The sequence below is a fragment of the Lissotriton helveticus genome, chromosome 3_2, assembly GCF_964261635.1.
Source record: "Lissotriton helveticus chromosome 3_2, aLisHel1.1, whole genome shotgun sequence".
NCBI lineage: Eukaryota > Metazoa > Chordata > Amphibia > Caudata > Salamandridae > Lissotriton > Lissotriton helveticus.
Window position 1 is genome coordinate 37,007,038 of NC_136062.1, and position 19,218 is coordinate 37,026,255.

Genomic DNA, 19,218 nt, shown 5'->3' on the forward strand with positions numbered 1-19,218 from the left:
AGACAAGGTACCAAATAGATCCACTCATACATCCAAACATCCCTTTTATACAGTCAAATTCATACACAGACATTCACATCCATATCACTACACACAAGGACAAGAAAAGCGCCGACGCGCGTTTCGGACAAGTGCCAATAGAGGCTTCCTTCATCAGGGCGCACTTGAGATAATGCACAGACAGACAAAATGAAAAATGTCTGTGACACGGTCCTGAGAAAGCGGTCCTAGTAGCAGCAAGGCTGTGGGTGGGTATTCTGTGGGCAAAAAGGACAAATTAGGGACAGCTTAGGATAAAATTTCATAAACAAGAGCAAGGTGGCCTATAATTAGAGTCAGCAAGACGGAGGGGTTCCAATCAGCCAGGTACATACATATCAATAGAGATAAGCTCTCCTTATATCCCCAAAGTTTACAAGCACCGAAAAGGTATAGTCAAGGATTAAAAAAAAAATGTGTAAAAAATATCAGAAAGTACATAGATCGGTCGCCCCATAGATGGTGCACCTGTAACCAAAAGGCAGGTTTCAAGGAATGGAAGCCTACCTAAATACCCTACAGTAACGGGGCCCCTTTAAGTATGTAGAAAGGTCGGCAGGTTGAAAAATCATGAAAACGTGGATAGAAATCCCAGGGTTCCACTGGTCAATATTTCGCACTTTTAGATCGGCCCACAGAGGATCCAGGCGTAAGAAGGAACCTGGTTTAAAAACAAATCAACGGAAATATTCCAGGTATCTGATAGGGACATAAAAATAAAGACAGGGGTAACACATCTATAGAAATAACAATAGGACAGAGCAGGGTAAAATGAGTGTAGTCTAAAGAAGGGAGAGCTACCTCAAAAGGAATGACAAACGCTGATACAATACAGGAAATAGCACCGGAGCCAACAATGAAAAACGACCTGAAAAGCAGTAAAACAGCAATAAGCTTCACAGATCATAAAGAGGTCGTGCTTCTAACACGATACAGAATTGACACACAACGAACTGAAACATACCTCAATGCAAAAGAAATGAGCAGTCCTTTAATTGCAGTGAGACGAAGACGGGAGACATCATGATATTGAGAAACTTCAGACCCAGGGAATAGGGGGCCTAAAGGAACAATAAAAGCAGAGGGATTTTCAGCAGAGTTAAAGTAAGATAAGTGAGAGAGAGGTTGCGAGAAAAGGAGTCTCGGGAGGATGGAACACACAAGGCCCGAAAAAGGTACACACAAGATCCGACTGCACTAACCTGAGGCAGTCCGGCGGTCCAAGAATAAACGGTGTCCTGGATAGAAGAGAACGCGGGACTCCTTCCCCTCCAGCGAAACGTTTTGTCGGTAGGGGAAAGCGGGAGGGACAGTGGGATTAAATACAGGTGCTGGAGACGGAAATGCAGCGCACCTGAACGCAATAGAAATCGAAAATCCAAAAACCTGAGGACAAGTTGGTGTTAGTTACTACCCACTCCAACTTTAATGATAAACTTCGATACATCATTAATTCACAGTGGCATCTCCTTAACCTAGACAAAAATATGGAGAAATTCGAGAAACCTATATTTGCGTTTCGCCGCAATAGGAACCTCAGAAATGTCCTGGTCAGAGCCTCCCTCCCTGACGTACCCATGGTCAGTCAACGCAGCATCAAAGGGACTAACCCCATTACTGGGAGTCATAAGTGTGGCGGATGTCACGCCTGTGATAATATCATGACTGTCCCTGAATTTAACTGGAACAAAAAAAGAATCACGTTGAAAGATATGACGAACTGTAGAACTAGTAACGTCATATACTTCATTACATGTCCGTGCTCCAAGGGCTATGTAGGAGAAACGGGCAGGGAATTCAGGACCAGGTTTTCGGAGCATAAATCTTGCATCAGAAACCTACGCCCTGGAGCCCCGCTTGTTGCACACTGGAAAGCCTTGAATCACACCCTGGAAGATCTGAAATTTCTTATTTTGGAGAAAATAAAACACCCTAAGGATGGCAACATTGATGCTATCAGAGCCAAAAGAGAAGTCTTCTGGATTTTTTATCTTGAGACGACTGTCTCAGGATTGAACGAATCTATCCCCTGGGAGAATGCCATTCTGTGAATGGCCTTGAAACGTAGCATTTCTGCAAAGATCTTTTTTGTTCTTCCACATCCGTCCAGTCTTTCTGTTCGAGACTTATTCATGAGAGAGTTTCTGTTTAGGTTAGAGTGTTTATTCTGTAACTTTCTTCTTTGCTTTGTTCCTTATAATTCCTTATAATTCCTTCCTGTTTCATTTCAGTTGATTATTTTTTCAAATAAATTTCTTCTTTTTATAGTGTTTATTATTTCTTTTTCGGTTATACCTTGATTCTTGGCTTTTTTATTTTATTCAATTATATTTATTCTTCGTTCTTTGTGGTTGTTTGCCTGCCCCATTTTCGGTGTTTTATGTTTTGGACCGGGTCTTGTGTTTATTGATATGTATACCTTTTCTTTAGTTGGTTCTGATAGTCTGTCTTCATTGTTCCCTACTGTGGAGTTGTTTATTCTTTGCCCTTTGTCTATTTTTATCTCCCAACATCTACGGCGTTGTCCTTTCTCGATTTCTATTGCGTTCAGGTGCGCTGCATTTCCGTCTCCAGCACCTGTATTTAATCCCACTGTCCCTCCCGCTTTCCCCTACCGACAAAACGTTTCGCTGGAGGGGAAGGAGTCCCGCGTTCTCTTCTATCCAGGACACCGTTTATTCTTGGACCGCCGGACCGCCTCAGGTTAGTGTAGTCGGATCTTGTGTGTACCTTTTTCGGGCCTTGTGTGTTCCATCCTCCCGAGACTCCTTTTCTCGCAACCTCTCTCTCACTTATCTTACTTTAACTCTGCTGAAAATCCCTCTGCTTTTATTGTTCCTTTAGGCCCCCTATTCCCTGGGTCTGAAGTTTCTCAATATCATGATGTCTCCCGTCTTCGTCTCACTGCAATTAAAGGACTGCTCATTTCTTTTGCATTGAGGTATGTTTCAGTTCGTTGTGTGTCAATTCTGTATCGTGTTAGAAGCACGACCTCTTTATGATCTGTGAAGCTTATTGCTGTTTTACTGCTTTTCAGGTCGTTTTTCATTGTTGGCTCCGGTGCTATTTCCTGTATTGTATCAGCGTTTGTCATTCCTTTTGAGGTAGCTCTCCCTTCTTTAGACTACACTCATTTTACCCTGCTCTGTCCTATTGTTATTTGTATAGATGTGTTACCCCTGTCTTTATTTTTATGTCCCTACCAGATACCTGGAATATTTCCGTTGATTTGTTTTTAAACCTGGTTCCTTCTTACGCCTGGATCCTCTGTGGGCCGATCTAAAAGTGCGAAATATTGACCAGTGGAACCCTGGGATTTCTATCCACGTTTTCATGATTTTTCAACCTGCCGACCTTTCTACATACTTAAAGGGGCCCCGTTACTGTAGGGTATTTAGGTAGGCTTCCATTCCTTGAAACCTGCCTTTTTAGTTACAGGTGCACCATCTATGGGGCGACCGATCTATGTACTTTCTGATATTCTTTACACATTTTTTTTTAATGCTTGACTATACCTTTTCGGTGCTTGTAAACTTTGGGGATATAAGGAGAGCTTATCTCTATTGATATGTATGTACCTGGCTGATTGGAACCCCTCCGTCTTGCTGACTCTAATTATAGGCCACCTTGCTCTTGTTTATGAAATTTTATCCTAAGCTGTCCCTAATTTGTCCTTTTTGCCCACAGAATACCCACCCACAGCCTTGCTGCTACTAGGACCGCTTTCTCAGGACCGTGTCACAGACATTTTTCATTTTGTCTGTCTGTGCATTATCTCAAGTGCGCCCTGATGAAGGAAGCCTCTATTGGCACTTGTCCGAAACGCGCGTCGGCGCTTTTCTTGTCCTTGTGTGTAGTGATATGGATGTGAATGTCTGTGTATGAATTTGACTGTATAAAAGGGATGTTTGGATGTATGAGTGGATCTATTTGGTACCTTGTCTGAAGTGTCTCTGCTTGTCCTAGGTTTTAGATTGTTTTTGCATGTTTTTGATTATGTATATTCTTCCTAAATGCTTTGTATTGCTCAAATGGAATTACTCTATTTTTTATAAAAAAAATTGATATCTATATATATATATATAAAAATAAAAATTAAAAACTTTTTTGAATAAATGTATTCTTGTTGTGATGTGTGGGTATACTGTTGATGTTAGTTAAACTTTGATCCTTGTCATTTAAGGGAACTCCCCCTTTTTCATGGTTTTCCTCCAATGAATTTATGACACCGCTTTATGTAGGATCAACTTTTTAAATTATGTCTTATTGACTTGTTTGTAATCATCTTGTATAAACAGTTTTTAACTTGGAAAGTGACAGCTTAATGGTTTAATGAGTTTTTAAATTAACCTTGTAGTATTTATAGTGTAGTGTTAGGATGTACAATTGCTTTTATGACACGCTGTTGAATAAAGCTTTGAAATTTGATTTGATTTGCTATTTTCTTAAGGATCCTATTATCGAGAGTTAGACCTACCTATGAAACAAAGAGAACAGCAATTATATGGATTTCACTGGGAAGAAGGAGTTGCTGCTGGGAGTTTTGTTCTTGATAGATAGGTCCCACCAGCCACTTAATTCCTTCAATGGGTCAAAACGTCCAGCATGTCATTTTGTCCCTGCCAATAACCTGCTTTATCTATTTGGGCAAGTGTGGTGTGGGAAAGGTAGATGACACTGATATCTAAGGTATAGGTGTTGTGTGGCGTTTTAAGCTGCGAGTGAATTTTCCCGATTCATGCCCTTATATAGGTACAATTCACATTGCCCTTATATAGGCATAGAAATCAAGCCCTTATTTAGGCATATCCCATGCTACCCAAATACAGGCATGACTACTTCCATCCTTACCAAACATGACAACGACTTCTTGGAAAACCAGCTTAAGCTATTGATATTTGTCCAAGAACTCAGTTACTTTACAAAGAACAACTATTCCCTAGGGGTTCTTTCCTGACGTTCATATGCCTGACTTTACGTCAAACTATGGCATTCCTAAACACCTTCAAGGTATAACTATACCTTCACTTGCTCTAGCAAGATACGGTGGTTCGGAGCAGTTCGAAGACCTACTCGCCCGACGCAGCTCGCTACAGCAAGTGCAGAAGGAAGCCGACTCGCCAGCTGATGCACTGATCAGGAGGCTGCCCTTATCCTGCCAAGAATCCAGCTCCAGTTTTTCCGGCTCCCCTTGTGGGGTGTTGGGAAATCGAGTCCCGAGACAGAGATACCAGACCTCCTTCATTCTAACCAAGGTATGGAGCTGATTAGAACCTAGAGAAACTTTTGGTAGATTCTTGGCAAAAACTAAACCTATGCTGAACAATACTTACTTCTTCCCTCGTACTAGATTTAGGTTAGGTACATTGGGGTAGGCGTATTTTAGAAGCACCAGTTGAGTATTTTGGTCAATGTTATTTATGTATGTATTTTTATATGGCTTAGAAACCATACAATGCTCTTACATTATTATTTCATATTACTGTTTACGCTGTATGCATTATACTTTGCAGCCTGCATAACGATTGTAGCAGTTCACCACTCCTGCATGAGAAAGAAGACTGTTCAATAAACCCTTTTTATTGAAAACGCCCGTCTCACTATTTCTCTGCAACTCTGTAGAAACGAAGCATGCACGATTGACTGAGTGAAATACTTATCTTATCATGTTTATGCGGTTGTCAGAAACGAATCCCTTCTTGTGTATTCGAGAACGTTTCTAGTGACCTCTGAGTTAGCTGGCACACACAATTAGGTTTAGTATATTCGATAGGGACCTAGTTGACCTCAGTCCTACATTTAATCTATAGGATATATTATTCCAATGCGCAGAGCCTATTGGGAATGTAGGAACTACACTACAGAGGTGCTCGCAGAAGAAGCGTACGTAGACATGAGATCGTCTTTCAATGCTGTGGGTGTGAGGTGTTCGAAACTTGACAGAGTCCTGTTACAGGAGGAGCAAATGAATCACTGTTGGTCATTTATGCACTTCAAACACCTATCCTCATACCATCTTACTTATGAGACTCATACAGTCTCAGTTTCAGAAATGTGTGCTTGAGAGATTCTGGCAAACATGAATACTAAGCATCCCAATATAACCTGAAACAGCAACCTTGGTTTGTCTTTCCCTCATTGCTTTCTACTACCTGTAGCCTGCTTTTGCTCTTCTAGATATTTATAGACCTGCAGGCATTTGATGAGCAACTCCTCATTTGACATGGTTTGTGCCATGAAAATGCACAAGTTTCTTGTCAAGTTACTAGTGTGGAATGTTTTCAGTTTGGTGATGTTGCTTCTCGTCATCCTCCAGCATTCTGATCCATACAAGAATGAAGACAGAACGCAGCACTGGTAAAGCCTCTTGGTGTTGGTGCTGTACTAAGATGACCTACACCCATTGTTCAACATTCTGAAGGCATTTCTGGCCTTGTTCAATCTGCTTTTAATGCCACGGCCTTCCTCTCTATCATGTCTGATAGTACTGCCTAGGTAGGTGAACCTATCAGTTATGGCTATGTTCTCTTGATTCACCTTGATTGGTCAAGAGTTTAGGAGGTCAAATTACATGAATTCTGATTACTTTATTTTCATCTTCAGACCCACTTGCTGTGCATAGATGTTGAGTCGAGAAGTATTTTCCTGCATATGTTCAAGTGTGTGATTCTCACGCAAGTCGAGGTCATCCACATAGGCACTACAGTGTAGAGAATAGGGTTCATCTGATATCTCTAGCTTGGTCTTTTGTTGTGCGTCATATCACCCAGTTAATGACCAGGTTGAAAAGCAAATCTGACATCTTGCAATCCTGTCTTACACCAGTATTGACCTCAAAGCTATACTCACTATCTCCCAACTTGTAAAAGTATACCAGAAGCCAGGAGACCAGGAGAACTTAATTCAAGCATTCTATCCATCACTGCTTTGTAAACTTATTGTGTCGCCCTAAGTGGCACAGTTATGCCCAGATGTTGGTCCTATCCACACGGTGTCACTTGAACCAAGCTGTACCCAGCTGATGAGCCCACAACTAGGGCAAAACCGGTCATGGGTTGCTTGTGTTCCTGTTCTGGGAGGACCTGGCTTGGCAGTTTGTGCTGGACTGTTCCTATCGGAGCAGGGTCAAAGCTGATTTGCATAGGGCTGGGTCTAAGTGAGGTGGCACGTTTACAAAATAACGATGAATTGAGGTGCACCTTATGTAATTACCAGTGGCTGTTATTAATTAAAGCATTCCATCCATCACTTCTTTGTATACTTTAGTGTGTCGCCTAAGTGGGATGGGTATGCCCAGACATGGGTCCCATGCACACTTTGTCACTGGAACCAAGCTGTACCCGGCTGATGAGTCCCTAACTAGGATGAAACCGGTTCTGGATTGCTTGTGCTCTAGTTCAGGGAGGACCTGGTTTGGTAGTTCGGACTGGACTGTTCGATTGGAGCAGGGTGAAGATTGATTTGCATATAGCTGGGTCCAAATTGAGGTGGCATGGTGTGCAAAAAATGATTGATTGGGATGCGGCACAAGTTATTGCTAGTGGCTACGTTTAATTCAAGTATTCCATCCATCACTCTTTTGTATGTTTTTTAACAGGATTTTACTCTGGATTGGCGAAACCTGTTACAGTCAGTTAGTGCTTCCTTCTTTGGAATCTCAGCAATGATGCCTTGGTTCCAGTCATCTAACTACTTGTTTGCTTCACAAATGAATGTAAACAGTAATTGGAGGATCTTGGCTGATGTTTCAGGACAGCCTTGAACATTTTTTCATTCAGTTTGTCTTGGCCAGGAGTTTTTCCCGTCTTGAAAAATGGATGGCAGTGCCACTTTCTTCTTTCTGTGGAAGGATGGTGTTCATGTCCAAGTCTGCCTCTTCTTCTTGGATGTCTGATTTGCTTGTTGGTACTATTCCTCTAGCAAGGAACCACTAGGTCTTTGAAGTCCTCAGCTCAACGTGCTGCCTGCTCTTTCTCTTTTGTGAGTAGTCCACCTTTCTTCTCCATGATAGGGGTGTTATATGTTGCAAAAGATTTACCACACACCATCCTCATGATCTTGCAGACCTACCTCACTTCTGCTCTCCTGACTGGTTCCTCTGCTTCCCTGGAAAGGTTATCCACATAAGCCTGCCTGCCCTTGTCATTAGTTTGCTCATTCCTTTGCTCTGTTTGTTTCTGTGTACGGTTGCTTGTACTTCTGCAGCCTCTCAGAATTGTCCTCCATCATTTTCTTTTTCCTGCCCTCCTACCTTTATCAGCTTTCCATTTTTTTGTACAATCCATTCTTTCCTCTTCCTTGGCTTGGTCCCGAGGCAGATTTCCCTGCTCTTCACATATATTGAAGAGACCTGTTCCCATTTCTTGTTTATTGCAACTGTAGCTGGTTCAGACTGATCTTCGTTGTCTGCCAGGAATTGGAACCTGTTTTTGATTTGTAAGATGAATACCTTCTTGGTCTTGGTTCCTGTAATGTTTCCACATTGAAGTGATGTAATCTGATATTTTGCGTTCTGTTGATCACTGCCAACATCTGCTGCGTTCCTCACTTTGACATCTTGCAGTAAGCATTTCCAGGTGCCGCTTTTCATCCAGTGGTCAACCTGGTTTCTGACTCTCCTACTGGGTGTGCACCAAGTCTGTCAATGTCACACTGAAGGAAGAGATTCCGTTCCGTAATAAATGCTTTGTATGGAACAAGGTTGTTAGCCTAGTGCCAAACCTGGAGGACCAGTGGATCATGCTTCATCTGGTCTCCACCCTTTGATCTGCCCAATTTCAGCGATCCTGCCAGGAGACTTAGATCCTGCCAGCATAGCTCCCAATGTCATTGAGACACACAAACCCCTTGACTTCTTCAACATGCCAATCCTCCGAGAGGAGTTAGATGTGCCCTGGGAGAATAATGTTTCTCAGGATATCATAATGTGAAACAAATGAAGTAAAATATTACATTTTGATATGGTTGACATGTTTGCAATATTAAAAGGAGGGAGCAGGGCTATTCCGAACTCAGTAAGAGACCAAAGCATAAATACCATTAATCTTCAAACCTGTTCCTTCGCACAATCATTGATGGTGGACTGGTTCAGATTGTGGGTGTTCTATGGTTTCATGTCAGCTTAGTATTCAGTCACCCTCCATTGGATTAATTTGTAGTTCAAGTGAATGCTCTCCTGCCACATTTGTGCTCATGGAAATTCATCAACATGTGTAACTGTGAAGGTTGAATAAATACCTATATATCATTAAAGTATATTGGGATATTTAGAGGTAAAGAAGCCCTGCAATGCTATATTACTATATTTAGCATTAGAAAATGTCTGATGTTTACTGTTCTCATATTGAGATTCCTGCTAATTTATGTCAGACTTTTCGATTGTAAGAAAGTGTGAGTTCGGTTAACAAGAGACCAGATTGCAGACCCTGGAGGCAAATCTCGCTACACAGACACACATTTTGGCAGAATGGGCAGCTTGCAAAGAAGCTCTGATAGAGATATGGGAATGACTAGAGAAATACACAAGCAGCACATATAGGCAACGCCTATACACGGAAGGTGATAAATCTGGTAGATTATTGGCATGGCTGCTTAAACAAGAAATTCCGCAGTGGCTGGCAGAGCACCTTCAACCTACTTCCAAGGGACCATGACTGGGGTGGCACTACTTGGCAGGGTAGACTCACAGATGGCAGAGTCCAGGTGCAGGCACAAGGTTTTTGGACGCCTGCTATGTCCTGAGGCTTCAGGTCAGGAGGCCAGCCAAGTAACCCTTGGAATTACTATGGGGTTCTGTGTTCAGGAGAAGCAGGTCAAGTCTTCTTACTCAGGCAAGAGGTTAGCAGACAGCAGGGTAGTCCTTTCAGCAGCACAAGTCCCAAAGTGTACTGAAGAATTGGTGTCTGCAGTCCAATATTTGTACCCAGTTGTGTTTTTCAAGTGGGGACCAGCTTCAAGATGCATACCTTTGAAGTGCGCAAGTGCCCTACCTTCCGTGCCCTTGCTCCAGACTAACTACAGGGGGTATGCAGGTGTTTAAGTAGTCTAAGAGGGGCTGTGCCCAGCTCTTCTCTCCCATCCTACCAGTCATGGCCTATCCAGGCACACCTAAGCTGATTGTGTGCAGCTCTTTAGGAGGAATTCAGAAAGCCCAACTGTCAACTACACCCAGTTATGTGAACCAGAGCCCGGCTGCAGGCACCAAATGGCTACCGCAGGAAAATGACAACTTTCTAAAAACAAGAGTTTAAAAATGTTAAAAATCTGACTTCACCATATGGGGGGATTTTTCTTTGCTATTCCAAAGACACTATACTTGAACTGGTTAGCTGTACCCTTTTGCAAATTATAGCTTATTAAATGAAATATGGTAACTCCAATGTTATCCTAAGGAAGTATAAAATGTCAGGATTCACGTGCAAAGGCACCTACGTCAGCGTAAACCGTAGGCACATCAAGAAAACTACAGTTCTCATGATTTCTGCAGCCCTTAGACTCATGGAATAAAATAGGAATGCACACGTTGCGCACTGTACGTAATTCTTAACTTTGTTCCCGATAGGGAGAATCGTTTCGACTCTGCGAGGTCTCTCGTCCATTCATTTTTCCAAAGAAGGTATCTGGCTTCCTGTCCTTCCGTTACTTGTGGAGACAGTACCGGAGTGCCTCCTTCGTCCCGGAGTGTTCTAGTCGTGGGGCTTGTCTAACGGTAAGACGAGGAGTCTTAACCACGTGGAATACCGGAATCTCAAGGATTCAGAGACTGGTATTCCTCTTCATGACGACAGTGGGAGAAAAACAGCTTGCATCCTGCTGGTTGACAGAGGGTCTTTAATATGCCAGAAAGACCCGATTGGTTTGGCTTCCCAGTAGGAAGTATCAAAAAGGGGCATTTATTCTTTCCTTAGTATGTGGAGCTATACATACTAATGGTTCATTTCTGTGCATTCTTGTTCACTGAGTTTGGAGTTCGTTACTTTGGGCCATATTCTTTTCCATGTAAAGATTAGCGTTCATTGAGAATGTGAAGAGGAGCTCTTTTAAGTCTGTGAAGTTCCGGTTGTTTATTTAAGGAATCACTCTACATTTATTTCTACTTTGTTTTCTACAGTAAGGAAGCTAGGATCTATTGACTATAAGTGATTACAAGAGATTTAGGACTGCACATGTCTTCTGAGCTAAAGAAGCATTACCAACAATATTGCATACATCTCCTAACTATTTTTCATCTTTTGTTTTAGTGGTACATATGGGGGCCGATTCCGATCCGGTAAAATAATCCGCCGTACGAATCGCATTCGTATCCGAATCCGTACGAATGGGAACTTTACGTCCGACCTGCGAATTCCGAACCGTTCCCGTCTATTTCCGTACGAAGATCATCGAACCGTCCGAATCACAGTCGATGATCCGTACGACCATGCATCGGGAATCCTACAGTACGATTCGTAACCAGCCCGTACAAACACACAAGTACGATCCTGTACGAGAAGCCTGACAGCGATTCGGACGGAACAAAGTATTCGGACATAAACAATGAATCGTACGGCAAATATCGGGTCACATCAAGCAGCGTCAAACCATACCACACGTGTACCCCTCGCACAAGCACAAGTACGCCACGCACACCCCCCAACCAGACCACGCAAACACCCCCACCCGCCAACGGCCCGTACAAGTCGATCGCACGCACACGTACGACACGCACACCCCCCCAACCAGCCCACGCGAACAGCCCCATCCGCCAACGGCCCGTACAAGTCGATCGCACGCACAAGTACGACACGCACACCCCCCAACCAGCCCACGCGAACAGCCCCAACCGCCAACGGCCCGTACAAGTCGATCGCACGCACAAGTATGCCACGCACACCCCCCAACCAGCCCAAGTGAACACCCCCACCCGCCAACGGCCCGTACAAGTCGATCGCACGCACAAGTACAACACGCGCACCCCCCCAACCAGCCCACGCAAACAGCCCCAACCGCCAACGGCCCGTACAAGTCGATCGCACTCACAAGTACGCCACGCACACCCCCCAACCAGCCCACGCGAACACCCCCAACCGCCAACGGCCCATACAAGTCGATCGCACGCACAAGTACGACACGCACACCCCCCCAACCAGCCCACGCGAACAGCCCCAACCGCCAACGGCCCGTACAAGTCGATCGCACGCACAAGTACAACACGCACACCCCCCCAACCAGCCCACGCGAACAGCCCCAACCGCCAACGGCCCGTACAAGTCGATCGCACGCACAAGTACGACACGCACACCCCCATACGCGAACACCCCCACCAGCCAACGGCCTGTACAAGTCGATCGCACGCACAAGTACGACACGCACACCCCCCCAACCAGCCCACGCGAACAGCCCCAACCGCCAATGGCCCGTACAAGTCGATCGCACGCACAAGTACGACATGCACACCCCCATACGCGAACACCCCCACCCGCCAACGGCCCGTACAAGTCGATCGCACGCACAAGTACGCCACGCACACCCCCCCAACCAGCCCACGCGAACAGCCCCAACCGCCAATGGCCCGTACAAGTCGATCGCACGCACAAGTACGACATGCACACCCCCATACGCGAACACCCCCACCCGCCAACGGCCCGTACAAGTCGATCGCACGCACAAGTACGCCACGCACACCCCCCCAACCAGCCCACGCGAACAGCCCCAACCGCCAATGGCCCGTACAAGTCGATCGCACGCACAAGTACGCCACACACAGCCCCCAACCAGCCCACGCGAACACCCCCACCCGCCAACGGCCCGTACAAGTCGATCGCACGCACAAGTACGACACGCACACCCCCCTACGCGAACAGCCCCACCCGCCAACGGCCCGTACAAGTCGATCGCACGCACAAGTACGACACGCACACCCCCATACGCGAACACCCCCACCCGCCAACGGCCCGTACAAGTCGATTGCACGCACAAGTACGACACGCACACCCCCCCGCAGCCAGCCCACGCGAACAGCCCCAACCGCCAACGGCCCGTACAAGTCGATTGCACGCACAAGTACGACACGCACACCCCCATATGCGAACACCCCCACCCGCCACCGGCCCGTAAAAGTCGATCGCACGCACAAGTACGACACGCACACCCCCCATACGCGAACACCCCCACCCGCCAACGGCCCGTACAAGTCGATCGCACGCACAAGTACGACACGCACACCCCCCCCTACGCGAACAGCCCCACCCGCTAACGGCCCGTACAAGTCGATCACACGCACAAGTACGACACGCACACCCCCATACGCGAACACCCCCACCCGCCAACGGCCCGTACAAGTCGATTGCACGCACAAGTACGACACGCACACCCCCCCCCAGCCAGCCCACGCGAACAGCCCCAACCGCCAACGGCCCGTACAAGTCGATTGCACGCACAAGTACGACACGCACACCCCCATATGCGAACACCCCCACCCGCCACCGGCCCGTAAAAGTCGATCTCACGCACAAGTACGACACGCACACCCCCCCTACGCGAACACCCCCACCCGCCAACGGCCCGTACAAGTCGATCGCACGCACAAGTACGACACGCACACCCCCCCCTACGCGAACAGCCCCACCCGCCAACGGCCCGTACAAGTCGATCGCACGCACAAGTACGACACGCACACCCCCCCTACGCGAACACCCCCACCCGCCAACGGCCCGTACAAGTCGATCACACGCACAAGTACGACACGCACACATAACGCAAACACCCAAAGCAGCACAAGGACTTACCAAACAGGTCGCACAACAACACTGAACATGTCTCCTGTGTACACTCCATTGAGAATCACTGTCCTGGTCACAGCCAAACAGAGGTCAACACCAACACCCACCCCATTTAACACACACACACCCAATTCAAATTAAGCCACACCCACTATTTGACCAATAAAAGGGTCCACACATACAACCCATCAACCTTTGCAACATACCCATTCTTGCGAGGAAACTGAGAGCACACCAACAATTGCAGCCACATACCTTCACACATACACCATCACATCTACACCCACACCACCCCCTTTACAATCACAACCACACACCCTCATCCATACACACCATCACACCCTCAATCACATACACCCCACACCATGACCACACCCAAGAATCCAAAGTTCACTAACCCGGAGAATGAGATACTTACAGATGAAGTCATCAGAGTCGAGCCACAGCTGTTTGGCGCATTGGTCAGACAGACCAGCCTGGCAGAAAAAACACGCCTGTGGGAGAGGATTGTAGACCGGGTCAATGTTGTTGCACCCATCCGGCGCACCAGGGCGGAATGCCAGTCCAGGTGGTATGAGCTGCGGAGGATGGTCAAGAAGAAAATGGACCAGGACTACGCCTCTGCACACCACACAGGAGGCGGCGGTCCCCGCAGACCTCCTGTATACCATCCCTGGGAGGAGAGAGTCATGGCCCTGCTGCCACTGGTGGGAGTACATGGAATAGAAGGAGCCGTTGAGTCTGGTGAGTGTACAAAAAATACATGTCACATGGGTGGAATTACAACAGTGCCCAGCAGCATGGGGTGGGTGGCCATGAGTCCTAGCAGGACACAACTAAAAGTGGTTTGTTGCACGTGGGAGCCACAAAGGGTGGAAGGTGGAGGGTAGGAGGCTGCTCTCATCCCATATGTCCCAGGGCCTCACTCAAGCACCATGCCCAATGTACAGGGATAGGGAAATATCACACAAGATAGTAGACCACAGCTCCTAATCAATTTCATGTTGCGGACACACCTTCCAGAGATGTGATATTTTGTGACACAGTAAGGCAGTGTAGCAAGCAAGCAAGCACAAACAACCTGTCTCCATCCCTGTCTCCCTCTCCCTCTGTCGCACTCTCACACTGTCGCCCTCTCCCACTGTCGCCCTCTCCCTCTGTTGCCCTCTCCCTCTGTTGCCCTCTCCCACTGTCGCCCTCTCCCACTGTCGCCCTCTCCCACTGTCGCCCTCTCCCTCTGTTGCCCTCTCCCTCTGTTGCCCTCTCCCACTGTCGCCCTCTCCCACTGTCGCCCTCTCCCACTGTCGCCCTCTCCCTCTGTTGCCCTCTCCCTCTGTTGCCCTCTCCCACTGTCGCCCTCTCCCACTGTTGCCCTCTCCCTCTGTTGCCCTCTCCCTCTGTTGCCCTCCCTCCCTCTGTATCCATCCCTCAGTGTTCCTCCCTCTGTCACCTCACCGCAGCTCCCTGGGCACACACACAGTTGCACCTAAGCACTGCACAGGCCTTACAAACACCATAGAGCAGAATGTTAAGGGATGTCTCACAAGTACCAGCAGTCATCTGCTATGTGCCTGCAACACACCCACCATTTGCAGTCCACACTGTACTGTGTCAGGACACACATCTCGGAATGCTCTGTAGTACACAATGGGCACAGGTGTAGGCAGCACAAGTCCCTCCTGTGATCACTGCAAACACAAACACCAGGACAAGGTCACACATCCTGTGCACCAACACAAAAACACGATCATGCCAGCATGCTACATCAGGGGACAGCCAAATCATGAACGATGGACGCTTCCAATTCCCAAGCAAAGTAATAGCATGCCTTGTCATACACCCCCATACAGAAAGTCATCCCCTGGGGACAGGCAATGGAGTGCAACACTGTCCCAATTGTCATGTACCACAACAAAACACTCACTCATATGAATATGCATACAACTCATACATGCACATAGCAGATGCTCTAGTCCATTGTGCCTCTAAAACAATGCACGTGTCCCATCTCATGAACTTTGTGTATGCACGTAAGTACTGACATGGACATGGGTATCGACAAGGTGATGCGTGTTTGAGAAGTGCCAAGAGCAAAAGCCATGATCTATAACTGTGTGTCTACAGGTCCAGGGGTGTTGGCATTGTTTGGCCAGCACAGGACAGCAAAAGACATCCAAAGTAGTAGATGACATGCCAAATAATGATGCTCTGTCTCTTACATCAACACGCTGCATATGAACTCTGTGCATGCATGACGCAGACATAAGGATTTACACCGTATCCTGGATGTTGCGTGAAACTGAGCAATGCTTAACACGTGTGGTGCCGGCAACACAAGACACAGCAATGGCTGTGTCAGTCATTGTCAAGACAAAGGAAGAATGTAAATACCCCAGAGTACATTTTATTTTTGTACCACTACATACACAACTTAACAATGTCAACTATGTAAAGCTTGTGGAACTGTGATGCTGATAATGGATAAGTAAACAAGATGTCACTTGATAGTGCCTTAACTGTGTCTGTCTCTCCCACACACAGGGGAACGTGCGGAGCTCCCCCCCAACCAGGGGGGAGAAGGACCCCTGTCCCAGGCTCAGCAGGACCTAGACCCCACCAACAGCGCCGTCCCTCAACGCACTGTGGATGACCCCAACCAACCTGGCTCCTCTGGATCCCAAACCCCTGCAGCAACTGAACCAGCTACATCTCAGCCAACCACCGGACCCATTTCCACCACATCCCAGCAGACAGGTCAGAGCCCTGCCCATGATCCACAAGAGAACCAGTCTGAAAATGAGGGACACCCTTTGTCGGGCGCCCCTGAGGTTGGTGATGACCTCCACCCCGCCAGCAATCGGGGGGCCCGGCGAGCGGATGTGCCCACTAGCGCAGGCCGTGCTCATGTGGGTCAGGGTGGTGGGAGTGGCGGAAGGTGGAGGCGAGAATCTGGACAGTCAGCTGCAGCACCCGGTATGCCTGAACTCGCTAACATCCTGGAGGCATACCGGCAGGACACCAGGGAGATAAGCCAGCTTGCGGAGGCCCTCAACCAGGTCAGACAACAGCAGGCAGAGCAAATAGCCAGGCAAGACCAGCATTATGGACGGGTGGAGGCACACCAGGCTCAGCTCTTGATGGTGCATCGGGACATTTGCCATATGCTACGTCAGATGGCTGCCAACATGCGGCCCCCTCCCTGTGTCACAAGGCCAGCAACATCACGGCAAAGTGCAACACCAGCCACAGGGAGGGAGGAGGAGGAACCCTCTGACGTAGCGTCCCATGCACCGTCCATGCCTGCACATGAGGGTCCCTCAAGGAAGGTGGGTCGTCCACGGCGAAGACGTTGAGGGGCAGTGGGCCATGGACATCTCCCAGGAGACTGGATCTGGCCTATTGCCCCTGGGTGCAACAGCATCCCCTATGAGACTCTCCCACATGGACTTGCTGGTCACAGTCTGCCCAATGATGCCAAGCACTGTGGCCTGGACTCTGGTGACTCAAACTGTAAGGCATCTCATCTCCAGCAGTGAACTTTGGATTCCACCCTTCCTGTACAGCATCTTTTCACGTTTCCTGCACAATATCACCCAATAAATATTCTAATCCTCATACGCATTTGGTGAGTTACCTTTGAAACAGCATAAAATGATATGTGTGTGCAAATGTATAAAATGCAAGGGTATACAACAAACTGCAGTGAGCCTCACACTTCGATCAGAATCTGAGTGAGTACACACATTGGTCAGAAATTCCTATCAACTACATACATTGATGGAAAGACACACCTGCGTGGGACAGTAAATGCTGGAGGGGGGTATGGATCCCAAAAATTCTATCACAGGCTGGCCCAGGAGAGTCACTTTGAGGTGTACATATCAGTGGCACAAAAGTTGTGGTCCATGTAGGGAGTACCTACAACTGTGTCCTCAGGTATGTGAGCTATCATCAGCATGATGCAGTACTGTGGATGTGATGTGTGGCGCACAGGACAAGGCTGGCAGGACAGACTGTGGGCAATGGGCTGTAGCACTCTACACAAGCACACCTGAATAGGTGACCTACCCCTATGTAGCTACAAGTACTATACAGAACAAGTACACACGTCTGACAAATACCTACACCACAATGGGGAAATCACACCACACCCAAGAGACATGCTCATGGTGTGTGTTCCATGTGGCAACTTGACTGACTGTGACAGCTATGTTGCAGTGGTGTGAACAGGTTGTGTGCAGCCACGTGACTGTAAGCAAGCAGTTTAGTGCTATAGTGGTGTTGACAAGGTAACAGTGTACAATATTGTGCCGTGGAAGGGGGGGGGGTGCTGGACACGGCACATGACCTGGTGGTACGTAGACCCGATGTCATGTGAATCTGCATAGTCGTCCCAGTATGTGTCGCACACACAGGCATAGCAGCAGCAATGGCTGAGTCCGAAGCATTGTGATACCAGGATGCTGATTGTCTGGTTTTGTCTGTGTGTAGGGTGGCAGGAGCATGCTCCATAAATGGATGGAAGGAGGGTCATCCTGTAGGTGTCAGTGTTCCTGGATGGTGTGCGCTGCATGGTGGCTGTGTATGCAGCAGCAGCAATGAGTGAAGACATGACGGCAGGAGGGGTGTGACAACTTGCAAAACAAGCACATACCACAACGCCATTGGCAAGCCACAAAGTGACATGTGTATGTGAAGGCAGGAGTGTCAGCCTCACTCAGGGTCACTGACAATTAAATGGCACAGTAATTACCAAGATCACAGTCACTGGATCAGGGCCATTACGGACAAGTGGTGCACAGGACACACAGCATCATCAGGTGTAGACTACAGCTAGTGTTTTCAAAGCTAAACAGCAGCTACAAAGCCATCTACCTCACACACAACATAGTATACTAGCCTTCCCCAACCCCATGCGTATGGTCACTTTACAGGTAAACACATAACAACCATAAGCTAAGTTAATGACAAATAGTATAGATGCACATTAGAAGGACATGTGCGTTGACATCAAGGCGGCACAATATTCTGTAGAAGTCAGACGTCATGCACAACATGATTATTTACATTGTGAGCCCATGGAGCAACATGAAACATACATGTACATTGGCAAGAAGTCCAAATTACACTATTATTGATGTCACCTGTAATGCAGCAGTACTATTACCTACAAGCCTGTCAAGGACTGGCAATACCTTTCTTCTTCAGAGTGGTGTGATGCTCAAAGGGTTCCACCTCCAAATAGCCCCTTGGTCTGAGTACAAACGACAGACACAAAAGGGTGATCAGGCGAGGGAAGGAGAGGATGGGAACTGCTGGGAGGGAGACCTGAAACAGAGGCAAATAACCATTAGGATTACATTCTCATGTCACTGACATTTCAAATACCTCATTTGATACACTGTACCACTCACACCTG